The sequence below is a fragment of the Herpailurus yagouaroundi genome, unplaced genomic scaffold (assembly GCF_014898765.1).
Source record: "Herpailurus yagouaroundi ecotype Mexico unplaced genomic scaffold, PumYag 159, whole genome shotgun sequence".
Classification (NCBI taxonomy): Eukaryota; Metazoa; Chordata; class Mammalia; order Carnivora; family Felidae; genus Herpailurus; species Herpailurus yagouaroundi.
The window spans coordinates 17,723,207-17,736,035 of record NW_024412400.1 but is presented as its reverse complement, the minus strand read 5'-3'; positions in this window follow the sequence as shown (position 1 = coordinate 17,736,035).

Genomic DNA, 12,829 nt, shown 5'->3' with positions numbered 1-12,829 from the left:
TAGCACACAGTACTCAGAGAAATATTTTCCTTACTAGGTTACCTGTTTATTATAAAAGGATATTAATCAGGAACTGCCTACATGGAAGAGTTACATCAGATAGGGCAAGGAGATTCCATGCTGTCTCCAGGCATGCCAACTCTCCTTAATCTCCATGGGTTCACTAACCCTGAAGCTCTCAGAACATCTCCCCCACCTTCAAGATTTTTATGGAGACTTCATTACATAGCCACAATTCATTAAGTCATTGGTCATTGGTCATTGATTTAACCTTCAACCCTTCTCCCCTCCCTGGAGATCTAGGAGGGACTGAAAGTTCCAACCTTCTAATCGGCTGGTTGGTTCCCCAGGCAACCAGCCCCTATCTTTAGGTGTTGAACAAAAGTCACCTCATTAGCATAACAAAAGATACCTTTGTTGCTGTCATCACTTAGAAAATTCCAAGGGTTTTAGGAACTCGTGCCAGAATCAGGAAGAAGACCAAATACATGTTTCTTGTTACAAATCAAACTATCACACAAAGGATGGAAAAAGAATTGGGGGTAGGAAGGCCTTCCTGAAAAGGAGAGCATCTTAGGTACACAGGAGTTATCATAAAGAATTAAAAACACAAGCATTAGCAAGAAAGAAGATGTCCAGAAGAACATAGGGAAGGTTTAAAATTTGTGCAGAATGGAAGAAGGCAAAAAGATAATGTCTAGCATTCTGAGGGCAGCTGAACACGTAAACACATTTGTATTAAGCCAGGCCTTAAAGCAGCCCCTGCAATTAGTATGTGTCTGAACATTCAAGAAAGGGTAAAGTAATCATAAAAGGAATGCTTGAGGGATCTTGGAGGTCGGATCTAGAGAGGCAAAGTCTCTAACAAATAAGGTCAAAATATGGAGTGTTACTAAAATTTTCAGACATTTCAGGGAACAGTGGTCCCTTGACTACCAGTAACTCAGACACTTCTTTTGTTTCCTTTCAGTCAAAATACACGTGCAGTAGGTGCACACGGTGGTAATGGTTAATCTGTGTTACATCCTTATTATATGCTAGAAACTTATTTAATCCTCACAACAATACTCCGAGACAGGTGCTTTTATCACCTTCATGTCACAGATGAGCAAGTTGAGGCTTACAGAGGTAAAATAACTTGTCACAGCAACAGCCCGACAAGACTGTGTTTAAGTCTTGTGTTTAAGTCTTTCTCTACTCAAAATCATGGTTCTTTAGCAGCAGTGAATTAGATGCTTCCAGCACCAAAAGACTCAAACCATCCAGGGTCCGTCTGGGTGGCCCCACATTCACCCTTCTGTGCTGCATACCCAAGACCCCAGATGAATCTCTCATGAGATTTGTCTTAAACATTTAGAAACCATTGAACTTGATGGCTGCTAAGTTCATACTAGTTTCTTGAAGCCAGAGTGTGGTTAGGAGTTGCAAGGGGAGCAGGGAGGATGAGGCAGAGGGAACTTGTAAGTCAGTGTACTTGGTACAGTTCTGACACTCAACGGGTGGTAGAGATTCCTTAGCAAATCTGTCAGTGTGGGCAGAACCAGTCCATCAAACAGGAATCCTAACCACAGTGGAAACAGCTCTAGGATGCTGGCTAGCGAGGTTGGAGAATTCCAAACCTTGTTGCTTTTTTCTCCACACTGTGGCCTCTAACAGCTGATTTTATTTTCCTCCTTTAGGCCTCTCATGGCACATTGAGGTGGCTGGATAAGACTGTAACCTCTAAAAACCTTGAAGAAATCCCTGATTCTGTGAAAGCTCAAGCAGGATGAAAAGTTACTGACAAAGGAGCTGTGTTATTTCAAGTGAATGTTCATGGTTCAATGTCAGCAAATGGTGTCTGGAACATGTTGCTGACACAGGTAAGGAAACATCCCAGTTCCCTTCCCATGTCCGTCCCCTTACATCTTGCATATAGAACTGTGTGGGTCCAGAGATTAAGAGACTCCTTACAAACTGTGTGTTTTAACAACTTTCAGGGATTGATTTGCACGTTTTTCTTGTTTTCCCATGTAGGTGTCAGTGTTGGGTAATGGTTAGAACATGACATTTGTAGCCATGTGAACTGAGTTCTAGTTCTTACTAATTGTGTGACCTTGGGAGAGTTCACGTAGTGAGAGACAATCCCTTTGTGCCAATTCATAAATCTCGAAATCAGAAAGTCACTATCTGTTACCTGATAATGTTTATTAAATACAATGTTGTACACCACATTAGTTAGGAATTTTCAGTTGAAAATGGCAGAAGCTGAGGTCCAACTGACTTAATCAAAACAGAGATTTTATTACCTTTTGTAAATTAAACATCTAAGACCAGTCTCAGTTCAAGCAGAGATAGATCCAAGTGCTTAAAGAGTGTCATCACAATCTTTCCCCAGTTTCAGGCTCGCTTTGTCACTCAAAATTTCCATGCAAGCTCTTATCAAAAGGAAGTAAGGGTGGCCAATGGGTTACTTAATTTCCTGCCTTGGGTATCATTTCTCTTCCCGAAGCACTCATTGTGGTTAGAAGGATGGGGCTCAAGGATTGGCTAGGTATGCCAGGACATACTTAGACAAGCTGGCTTGCAGGCACCCTGACGATTATCTTTGGATTCATGCTATATGATAATTCTTCTTGAGCAAAAATTTGAAAGACTTCTATTGAAAAAACCCTTTGAGCTATTTCAGAGTTTTGATTTCTTACTTAGCTACTTAATGAGGAATCATTTCATTAATTAGAGTCAGGCAGAAAATTTACTCTGAATCTTGGTTGAAGAGCTTAAAATGCCAGGCTTTTGTTACATGCTGCTCCTAAGAGCCTAGAGTGGGGTCCAACCTCAAAGCACATGAATCAAGGGTGCAGGAGAAGTGATTTCACCAAAGAAATACTAGGCTGCATTTACCAGAAGTGGGAAACAGATGCTGGGAAGGCAAAAATAAACTGCCCCTGATGGTTACCGTAACATGAGACACACAGAGCGTGATACAGTTTATATCTACACAATGTTTGATATATATTTTTGAATACCTATAGCAGATAAGGCATTGTCCTAGATAACAGAGAGTCCTCAAGAAGCTTAGGGTTTAGTAGAGAGAGGAGGGAATACAGAGAGTAGACGGGTGATTTTACTTCTGTTAAGTAGTCTGTAACTGGACCAGAAGAAGTTTCTATGGGAACTATGGCAGGGCAGCAACTCCAGTCTTGAGATAGTAAGTAACCTCCCAGAAGAGGAGCCATCTATACTGAGACACCCGGGAAATGGTAGCAGTTAGTCAGATGAAAGTGGGCACTCCTCTAAGTCTTTGCCCATAGTCTTCCTGAGCTTGAGGCTTATCATCTTGTAAGACTCGCAAAGATCAGACATCTTCAAACATGCTTGAAAGCTGTTGAGCTCAAAAAAGAGAAATAGGACAGCTGGCTGAAGCATTTTGTCAAAATTTCAAAAATCTACTCTCAGTAGAACAGGAAAATGTCCTTGGTATTGTATTCATTTTGGGGACACCATGCAAAGAACATTTTTAAGACCACCATCATCATTTAACGTCCCAAATAGCGTTTATTTTGGATGTTTTTTGTATTTATTTTGGATATTGAGCAAAATAAAGATTTAAATACATAAGCAGAGTAAGATTTATTTCCAAAAATGAGGTAAGAAAGCATGAGACTTTCTGGAATAATGGGTATAGCCAAGGCTTCTACCATCTTAGATGGAACCCAATGTGAGTGATAATGAAAGTAAGACCTGGCTCAAGTAGCAGGCATTTGGAGCAGGAGAAATTCAGGCAGAGCTGGCGTGGGAGTATGAGGACCAAGGGCAAGTCTAAGCCACGGCAGTTGGGAAGTTAGGGAGGAATGAATGTCTATGTTTATCCATGCTTCTACAGACCTTGGCTAAAATAAGCATTGGATTGGCCAGGAGAACTCAAACCATTGTGTCCTAGCATCCCATACTTCAGAAAATCCATGTTTCCAAAACTTTACTATAAGTTTTAGAATCTGACTCAACATGTCTTAAATAGTAACTTAAATAGGAAAATTTATTTGTTAGAAGGATGAAGGAGAGTTTTAGACTGAAAACCAGACCTCAACAAAAACCAGACCTCAATGGAAAATCAGACCTCAACAAAAGAAAAAATCCAGGGTGGTTCTGGAAATTAGTAGTTCTCAAAGTACGGTCCATAAATCATCAATATCAATATCACTTTGAAACTTGTTAGAATTGCAAACTTTCATCCTTACATCAAATCTACTGAATCAGCTGCTCTAGGGGCAGGGCCCAGATATCCATGTTAAAGCAGGCTGTCTATGTGATTCTGACATAAGCTCAACTTAGAAAACCACTGCCTGGAATCTTAGAACGAGAACATCCTTAGCTATCTCTCTAGGGCTGCCCTTGGATGAATCATCTCTAAACGCTTTCTGTCTCTAGATGTCTGAGTCCAAGGAGCAAATCCTAAAATGTAGAATGTGACTGACCACCTCTGGTCATGTGCCCACTCCTGTATCTGGTAGGACACCTTGGTGACATGCTTGTAAATCCCCTCCCCCAACCACTAGCACCACATGAAATGAGAAATGGAAATTTTCCTGAGGAAAAGTGAGATGTTTTAAACAAGAAAAGGATCAACACACACAAAAAAGAAATAATCCAATTAAAAGTGAGCAGAAGACATGAACAGACATTTTCCAAAGAAGACATATGGATGGCCAACAGAGGCATGAAAAGATGCTCAACATCACTCATCAGCAGGGAAATGAAAATCAAAACTGCAACGAGATATCACCTCACACCTGTCAGAGTGGTTGAAGTCAAAAACATAAGAAACAAGTGATGAATCGGATATAGAGGAAAAGGAGCCCTTGTGCATCCCCTTGTGGGGATGCAAACTGGTATAGCCACTATGGGAAACAGTATGTACATTCCTCACAAAATTATAAATAAATTATTATAAGATCCAGTAATTCTACTACTGAGTATTTATCCAAACAATATGAAAACACTAATCTGAAAAGATATGTGCACTTCTGTGCACTTCATTGCAGCATTATTTATAATAGCCAAGATATGGAAGCAACTCAAATGTCCACTGATAAGTATATATATATTGTGTGTGTGTATATATATATATATATACATATATATGTATATATATATATACTGTATATATATTGTGTATATATACACACACACATACATACATATATACACATGTATATATGTGTGTGTATACATGTGTATATACACACACGTGTGTGTATATAATATATACATATGTATATATATACACACACATATATGTATACATATACATATACATACATACATACATACACACACGCAATGGAATATTACTCAGCCATCATAAGAATGAAATCTTGCCATTTGCAACAACATGGATGGATCTAAAGAATATAATGCTAAGTGAAATGTTAGAGAAACACAAATACCATGTGATCTCACTCATGTGTGCAATTTAAGAAACAAAACAAGCGAGCAAAGGGAAAAAAAAGAGAGACAAATTGAGAAACAGACCCTTGGAGCACCTGGGTGGCTTATTTGGTTGAGTGTCTGACTTAGGCTCAGGTCGTGATTTCACAATTTGTGAATTTGAGCCCAGCATTGAACTCTCTGCTGTCAGGACGGAGCCTGCTTTGGATCCTCTGTCCCCCTCTCTTTCTGTACCTCCCCTTCTCACACATACACACTGTCTCTCTCTCTCAAAAATAAATAATAACAAATGTTAAAAAAAAAGAAACAGGGGCGCCTGGGTGGCACAGTCGGTTGAGCGTCCGACTTCAGCCAGGTCACGATCTTGCGGTCCGTGAGTTCGAGCCCCGCGTCGGGCTCTGGGCTGATGGCTCAGAGCCTGGAGCCTGTTTCCGATTCTGTGTCTCCCTCTCTCTCTGCCCCTCGCCCGTTCATGCTCTGTCTCTCTCTGTCCCAAAGGTAAATAAACGTTGAAAAAAAAAAATTAAAAAAAAAAAAAAAAGAAACAGACTTAATTCTAGAGAACAAACTGATTGTTACTAGAGGGGACATGGGTACAGAGTTGGATGAAATAGGTGATGGAGATTAAGAGTACACTTACCATGATGAGCCCTGAGTAATAGAGTTGTTGAATCTATATTGTATACCTGCAACTAATGTAACACAATATGTTTAAAAAAACTTGGGGGTGCCTGGGTGGCTTAGTTGGTTAGGCGTCCAACTTCAGCTCAGGTCATGATCTCACGGTCTGTGGGTTCGAGCCCCGTGTCAGGCTCTGTGCTGACAGCCCAGAGCCTAGAGCCTGGTTCAGATTCTGTGTCTCCCTCTCTCTCTCTGCCCCTTCCCCACTCACACTCTGTTTCTCTCTGTCTCAAAAATAAATAAACATAAAAAATATATTTTAAAAATTTAAATAAACAAGAAAAGGAATTCCATCCAATCAGCAGATACATTAGAGGTAGAATTATGAGGGGTGGTACCTGGGGTGGAATTAGTTTCTTACCGAAGAGATTTTTTTGGCCACATAATAATATAAATTATGCAATCAAGAACTCCAGAGAGAACAGGGGGTTAGTGTTTCTTTTTTCTCTCACTGTAAATATTCCAAGCACTTAAAATGAGTAATTTAGTATTTTTGATGATATTAATGAGTCACTTTTTCCAAGCATTTTTTTTCTAGGTTGAAAAAGAAAATGGTAAAAAGAGCCACTGCCCTTAGACTGAGCTTGGAAATCTATTTCTCATCATCAAGGATGGTCTTGTACTTAGAAGTGAATATCATAGAACCCTAGGGTATAAGAGATGGACAGAAACTAGAAATCATCTAGTCTAGCTGTCCCATTTTGGGGATGGAAATGTTGATGCCAAGAGGTTTTATAGACTTCCTCAAAATCCCACGGATAATCCTGATCTTTATGGGATGCAGTATTTGGTTGGAAGTGAATCCTGTCTATTTTCATATCTCTGGCCAACTAAGAGAAAATTAATCATTCATTGGCAGTGTCTCTTAAGAGACCTGGCTTTGGGCAATCTTACCCTTTTTTCTCTTTTCAGTATCATTTATTTATAACACTGATGATATGATACTGGCTCCAGCCAGCCAGCCAGCAAGCCAACCTGCCAGCCGGCCAGCCCACATTTAGTCATCTATCTGTTTAGTATAAAATCAATGCTTCCTCAGGAGCTAATCATATAAAGGTGAACAAGACACAGACCTTGCTCTTGAGCTTGGATCTAGGCCTAGAACCTATGTTTTCTGACTTCTAGTTTAAGGACTACATTTCTTACATATGAAAGAAACCAAAAGACACTGACAGTAGAGATATTATGGGGACATGAACCAAAAGCTTGACTTTGCCTTGACATGACCTTTTGCCTCTTGAAGTTTTTCTTTCCATTTTAATTGTGCCTAGTGCGATGGGTTAGTTTTCCATACTCTGAGTTACTGGAATGAAGATTTTGGTGAGGACAGATCAAAAAATAATCAAATAAAACTACTTAGGAAAATTCTACAGTGCTGCCCGGGAAAGAAAGGGATGGAAGCGATCTATTTTATTATTATTATTTTTTTTAATTTTTTAACGCTTATTTATTTTTGAGAGACAGAGAGAGAAAGCACAAACAGAAGAGGAGCAGAGAGAGAGAGGGAGACACAGAATCCTAAGCAGGCTCCGGGCTCTGAGCTGTCAGCGCAGAGCCGCTCAGGGGCTGGAGCTCACAAACTTCAAGATCACGACCTGAACTGATCGAGCCACCCAGGTGCCCCTGGAAATGATTCATTTTAGAAGTACTCCTTAATGCTTTCTGAAGTAACAAATGTTCTATCTTATATTACACCTAAAACTTCAACCCTGAATGTCTGTAAAGATTTTGAGACATGGGAAACCTTGGGAGTTCGGTGTGGAAGCACTGGTATTGCTTTTGATCATAGCAAAAGGATTGACTCAGTTGTAGTCCCCAGAATCTTAGCTCTTTTAACTGTTGTACTTCCACTCAAGTTCTTCATCCTGATCTCTGCCACCAACCACAGTCGAAAGAAGTGGATCCGACACTATGGAGGAAAATAGGACAGCCACGCTGGCCTTTTGTCCATTCTTTGAAAATAATGAGGTCATAGTTCCTGCCTCAGGGCTTTTACATGTGCTATTTTCTCTGCCTGGTAGGCCCTTAAGTCTTCACAAGACCAGCTCATCCGTAACTCAAAGATTACCCACTCAGAGAGGATTCTCTGACTACTGCCCTTAAAGTGAGCATAAACTCACTGGGATAGATTGGTTTTGAAAATGAAAGCAAGTTTCCATCACTTTCTGTGTCCAAACCTCTTAGCTTTCAGCCCTTCCCATCAAGAGGCAGAATCTTACAGATTTAATCTGGCCAACGGAATGAAACTAAAGTGACATGAGAGCAAGCATGTCCTGCTGGAGGATGACAGGTCATGTGGAACAAAGCCACGTTGGCTCAGTGTAGATCAGCTGATCTCTATACACATAAGAGACTCAAGCCAAGGTTGGCAGAGCCATTGAGGCAACACGCAGATGACCACTGATAAATGAGTGAGACTTGCTGAGTCTAGAAGAACTATCCAACTGGTCTGCTGCAATAATAAATGCTTGCTTTTTAAGTCACTGAATTTTGAAATAATTAATTACATAGCAATAGCTAACTGGTATATTCACTACTTTATAGTTCTTATCACTATCTAAATTATCTTGCATATTTATTCATCTTTCGACTCTACCACTATAAGGCAAACTCTTGGTTGGCCCCAACAACCCAACATGCAAATTAATACATAATAATCGCTCAATGAATATTTGTTAACTAGATAAATAAAAGGGAAGTAACATTCAAGCACCACTGTATGTAAGGTACTTAATTTTTCTCTCTCTTATTTTAATCTTCCCAAGAGCCCTGTGAAGAAGGTATTATTATTGCTAGTTTTCAAATGAAAAGCAAAAAAGTTAAATAACATGTGTAAGTCGAAAAGTTATAAAAAAAAAAATTGGAGTTTACTACATGTGTATGTAACACCCATGGACTGATCAAACTGTTTATTGGCCTTAGAAAACATACATTGTTCAGATACACTCTAATATTTTCTGTTGCTATTACTTTTAGTACTATATAGATATAAGGTCCTGTTCCTAAAAAGGAGTCATAAATGCAAATTAATTGTGTGAGCCAACACTTTACATTTACTGACTCAATCAACAAGTGCATATTTTGACATATTAACTGTGTCCAGCAGTACAACCCGTGGGTGCGCCTCAGAACTGCTATGTTAGAAGACACTCGCACAAGGGAAGCTCTCATAACTCTTGTGTCCTGCTGAAGGGTGGAACCTCAGATCCTCTCTCTTTCAGGGTAAATGCATCTTCTCTCCTCTTACAGATGTGAACCAGGAGAGACAGGTAAAACCTTAAGAGTTAGAATGGTGAGAACAGGGGATAATCTCAGTCACACTTTAAGACCAATTTTCTCTAACTTCATTGAGTATTGGGGTTTTATGGGATATTTTGGAGACAGAAATGTAACAGGTTACAGAAGGTTTATTTTTCCTTTTACATTGGTATATAATTTCCACACTAAATGGAAGACCTTTGAAAGGTAGTTGCTACAACAAGAACAACAAGCAAGGGACTAAGCTGCTATGGGCCAGACAGAGAACTGGGTGCTTGAATTTAGGGGTCTTGTTTAACCTTCAGCAACATCCCATCAGGCCTGCTACTGTAACTATACTGTTTACACTGTGGTAAATGGAGGTTCAGAGAGGTTGTTTGGCCCAAGGTTACACAGCCTTGCCAATATCAACCCAATAACTTCTTTCCCCTTATCTCAAATGGATACTACAGAATTTGCAGCACTTTTATATGGTTCTCTGTAAATACTCAAATTCTTTTGACACCATCTTTCATTTTGTGTATAGTTTTTGAAAAAAAAGATACCTATCTGTAACAATAAAGGCATTTCACTTTTATGATGGCTATTACCATATGAATAATAGAATTTATGCAAATTTTCAGTTAGAATGTGTGCCTAGTAATATAGAATGTGAAATGTCAGGCTAATAGAATAAACACTCATCAGAACTAGCACCTTCAGAGGTGTTGTCTACTAGAAAATATCTCCTCCAGGGCAAAAATAATGCCCTCATTGGGTCTCATATGATTCTTGCATTCAAATAAGTCTGACTTTTGCTATACAGTTTTCATTTAAAGTTGCTTTATCCTATTTAAAAACATAGCCATTCATTTCTGTTTGCCCAGGAGGAAATAGAAAGCAAAGACAAATATCAAGTCAACTAAGCATTTTTGGGGGCCCATATGGTTATTTTAAATAGATATTTGGCTTGAAGAATGGGTAACATTTGAATCCAGTCCTATTTTTCTTATAACTGTTTTTCCTTGCCAACAGAGTAGAATCTAAACTTATGTACTCATATTTATCCTCCAGCTCTGATGATTTCCTGAATTATTTGCTGTTTGTGGTTTTGATGGCATAGTCTGCAGCCCCAGGAGGTCCTGTTGCAAAGGAGAAAGCTAGGGTATAAGTCAGTTTGATGAGAGAGTTCTGTTTCTCTAATTCAATAAGTCATTAGCCAAGAGTTTTTCCCTGATTAATTAGCTATTCTTTCGGTTTCTTCTCTCCTGGTGATCACTATTTTCCAGTGGCCGTAGACCAAAGAATCACTTTATCTAAAAATAAACAGGGAGAAAAATGAATGTGTTCACATGTATCAGCTTCAAGAATGCCCCTTTCATGTCAATGGAATGTGGGTTGGAATGGCTAAAAGATTGAATTCAATTTTCGCTTTAATCCTGATAAAATCAAACACAGTCTAAATATTTTAAACTAAAGAATCAGGGCAAGATGGGGAGAAATACACTGTGTGTTTTTGTGAAATCAGGTCAGCAGCATTGTTGCAAACAAGGGGAGCAAATATGGACAAGTTGGCGTCATATGCCACTGTGAGATTACAAACATCAGTAACAGGGAGCCAGACAAACAGAGCAATTGGAACTATGGAAACATTACTGTTCCCAAACAAACTCTGTGCAATTACAAGCCCAGAGAACACCCACAGAGCTCTCAAATGGGGTACTAAAGGAGGTGAGGCTGCTACCTTCTAAGCAAGCAACAATACAAAAGGAAAAACCCAGCTGGGCTGAGCTTGCCCTTCTCAGCTGGCACCAGAATAATATTGCTTGAAGAAAACAACATGAAGCCTGGCAGTTAGAGAGCCACAAATAAAAGCTGTATTATATTAAGTGGTGGGGAAAAGACATCGTCTTTATTTCTTAAGGAAACTACCACGTTTACAATGTTATTAATGACATGTATTATGTCAAAACAATCTGGTTAGCCAGTGTAGAAGTCATCGCTGTATGTGTGCATACAGTAGGATGTTCTCTAAAGCACTGGCATTTCTTGGTAGGCTAGTACCTGTGACTGAGGTCTTACAAGTAGGCTTAGATGTTTGAGGCCATTTCAAGATTTTGCTGATTTTCTGAGTCCTAGAGCAGAGCCTCTCAAACTTTATAATGTGCACAATAGAATCACCTGAGAACTTGTTAAAGTGCAATGTCTGTGTACCCTCTGTGTTGTGTTTTGGCTGCTCTATCCTTCAGGTCAGTCATCTGCAGAGGCTTTCCTTGTCTATTGTTGGCAGTGTTTCTTTCATCCCTGGACTGAATATAGAGAGTTTTAACTAGATGTGCTCCGGTCTGCTTGTAAAATGAGACCTGACACCAACTCCACCAGAACTGATGCCCTGTGGAACTATCTTGTCAGGAGATGTGGTGTGGACAGGGGTTTGCACTGGTCTTCTGGGAGGAGGGTCTCACTGCACTGGGACTGAGGCAAGCTTGACTGAGAAGGGCAGTGCCACCAGAGTGCAGGAGTGTTGGACTTGGTATAAGTAAGTTAGGCAGCCAATGTCTGCCATGCACTGCTTCCCTCAGGTGTTTATGCTGAGGGGTGGGGGAGGGATATGGCATCAGCCAGTTCCTTTGTTCCCAGAGAGGCATCACCACAAATGTTGTCTTTCAGGAAAGCTTTCTGAAAAGAGTGAATAATCTTTCCTTAGGCTGAGGGTACATTCTTCAAATCACTGTTTCCATCTATCTGCCCCTGGGTTGTTTGCCTGCCTTCTCTTCAGTAGCAGTGCAGTACCCTCCAGTCTCTATCACAGCCAAGCTTACTAACCTTTAAAACTCCAGGCTTTAAACCCTGCTGGTTGCAAGAACTCACCAAATTTAGGCCTTCTCATTTTCCAAGTCAATGACATTGGGGAAACATTCTCCTTGTACATTCCCCTGGGTGCCTCTCTCCCTCCCTTCCTCTCTCTCTCTCTCTCTCTCTCTTCCTTTGTAACTACATCTCTCTCCCTGCCACAGCACCTATATACAATCCATTTCTCCCCTAAACCATGTCTCCACAGTTTCTACCTTTTTTCATGTGGCCTCTTCTCTCAATTTAGTTGTGTAGTTTTTTTCTGTCAGTCTTCAGGTCGATTTCTGGGGTATTTAGGATGATTTGATAGTTATCTAGTTGTGGTCATGGGACAAGATTAGCCTAAGATCCTCCAACTCTCCTGCATGTAGCACATACCAGAGACACTCCCTGAAGCACCAGGCCCTGGGCACTACATGACCTCTTCTTCTAAAGCTATTACTTTCAGGAAGAGACATAACTAACTTTTCTAATACACAGAAGAAGGCAGAGACTTAGACAAAATGCCAATATGGAGGATTTTCTCCCAAAAGAAAGAACAAGATAAGGTCACTGACAGACATATAAATGAAACAGATATAAATAACATACCTGATGGAGAATTGAAAGAAATAATCATAAGAATACT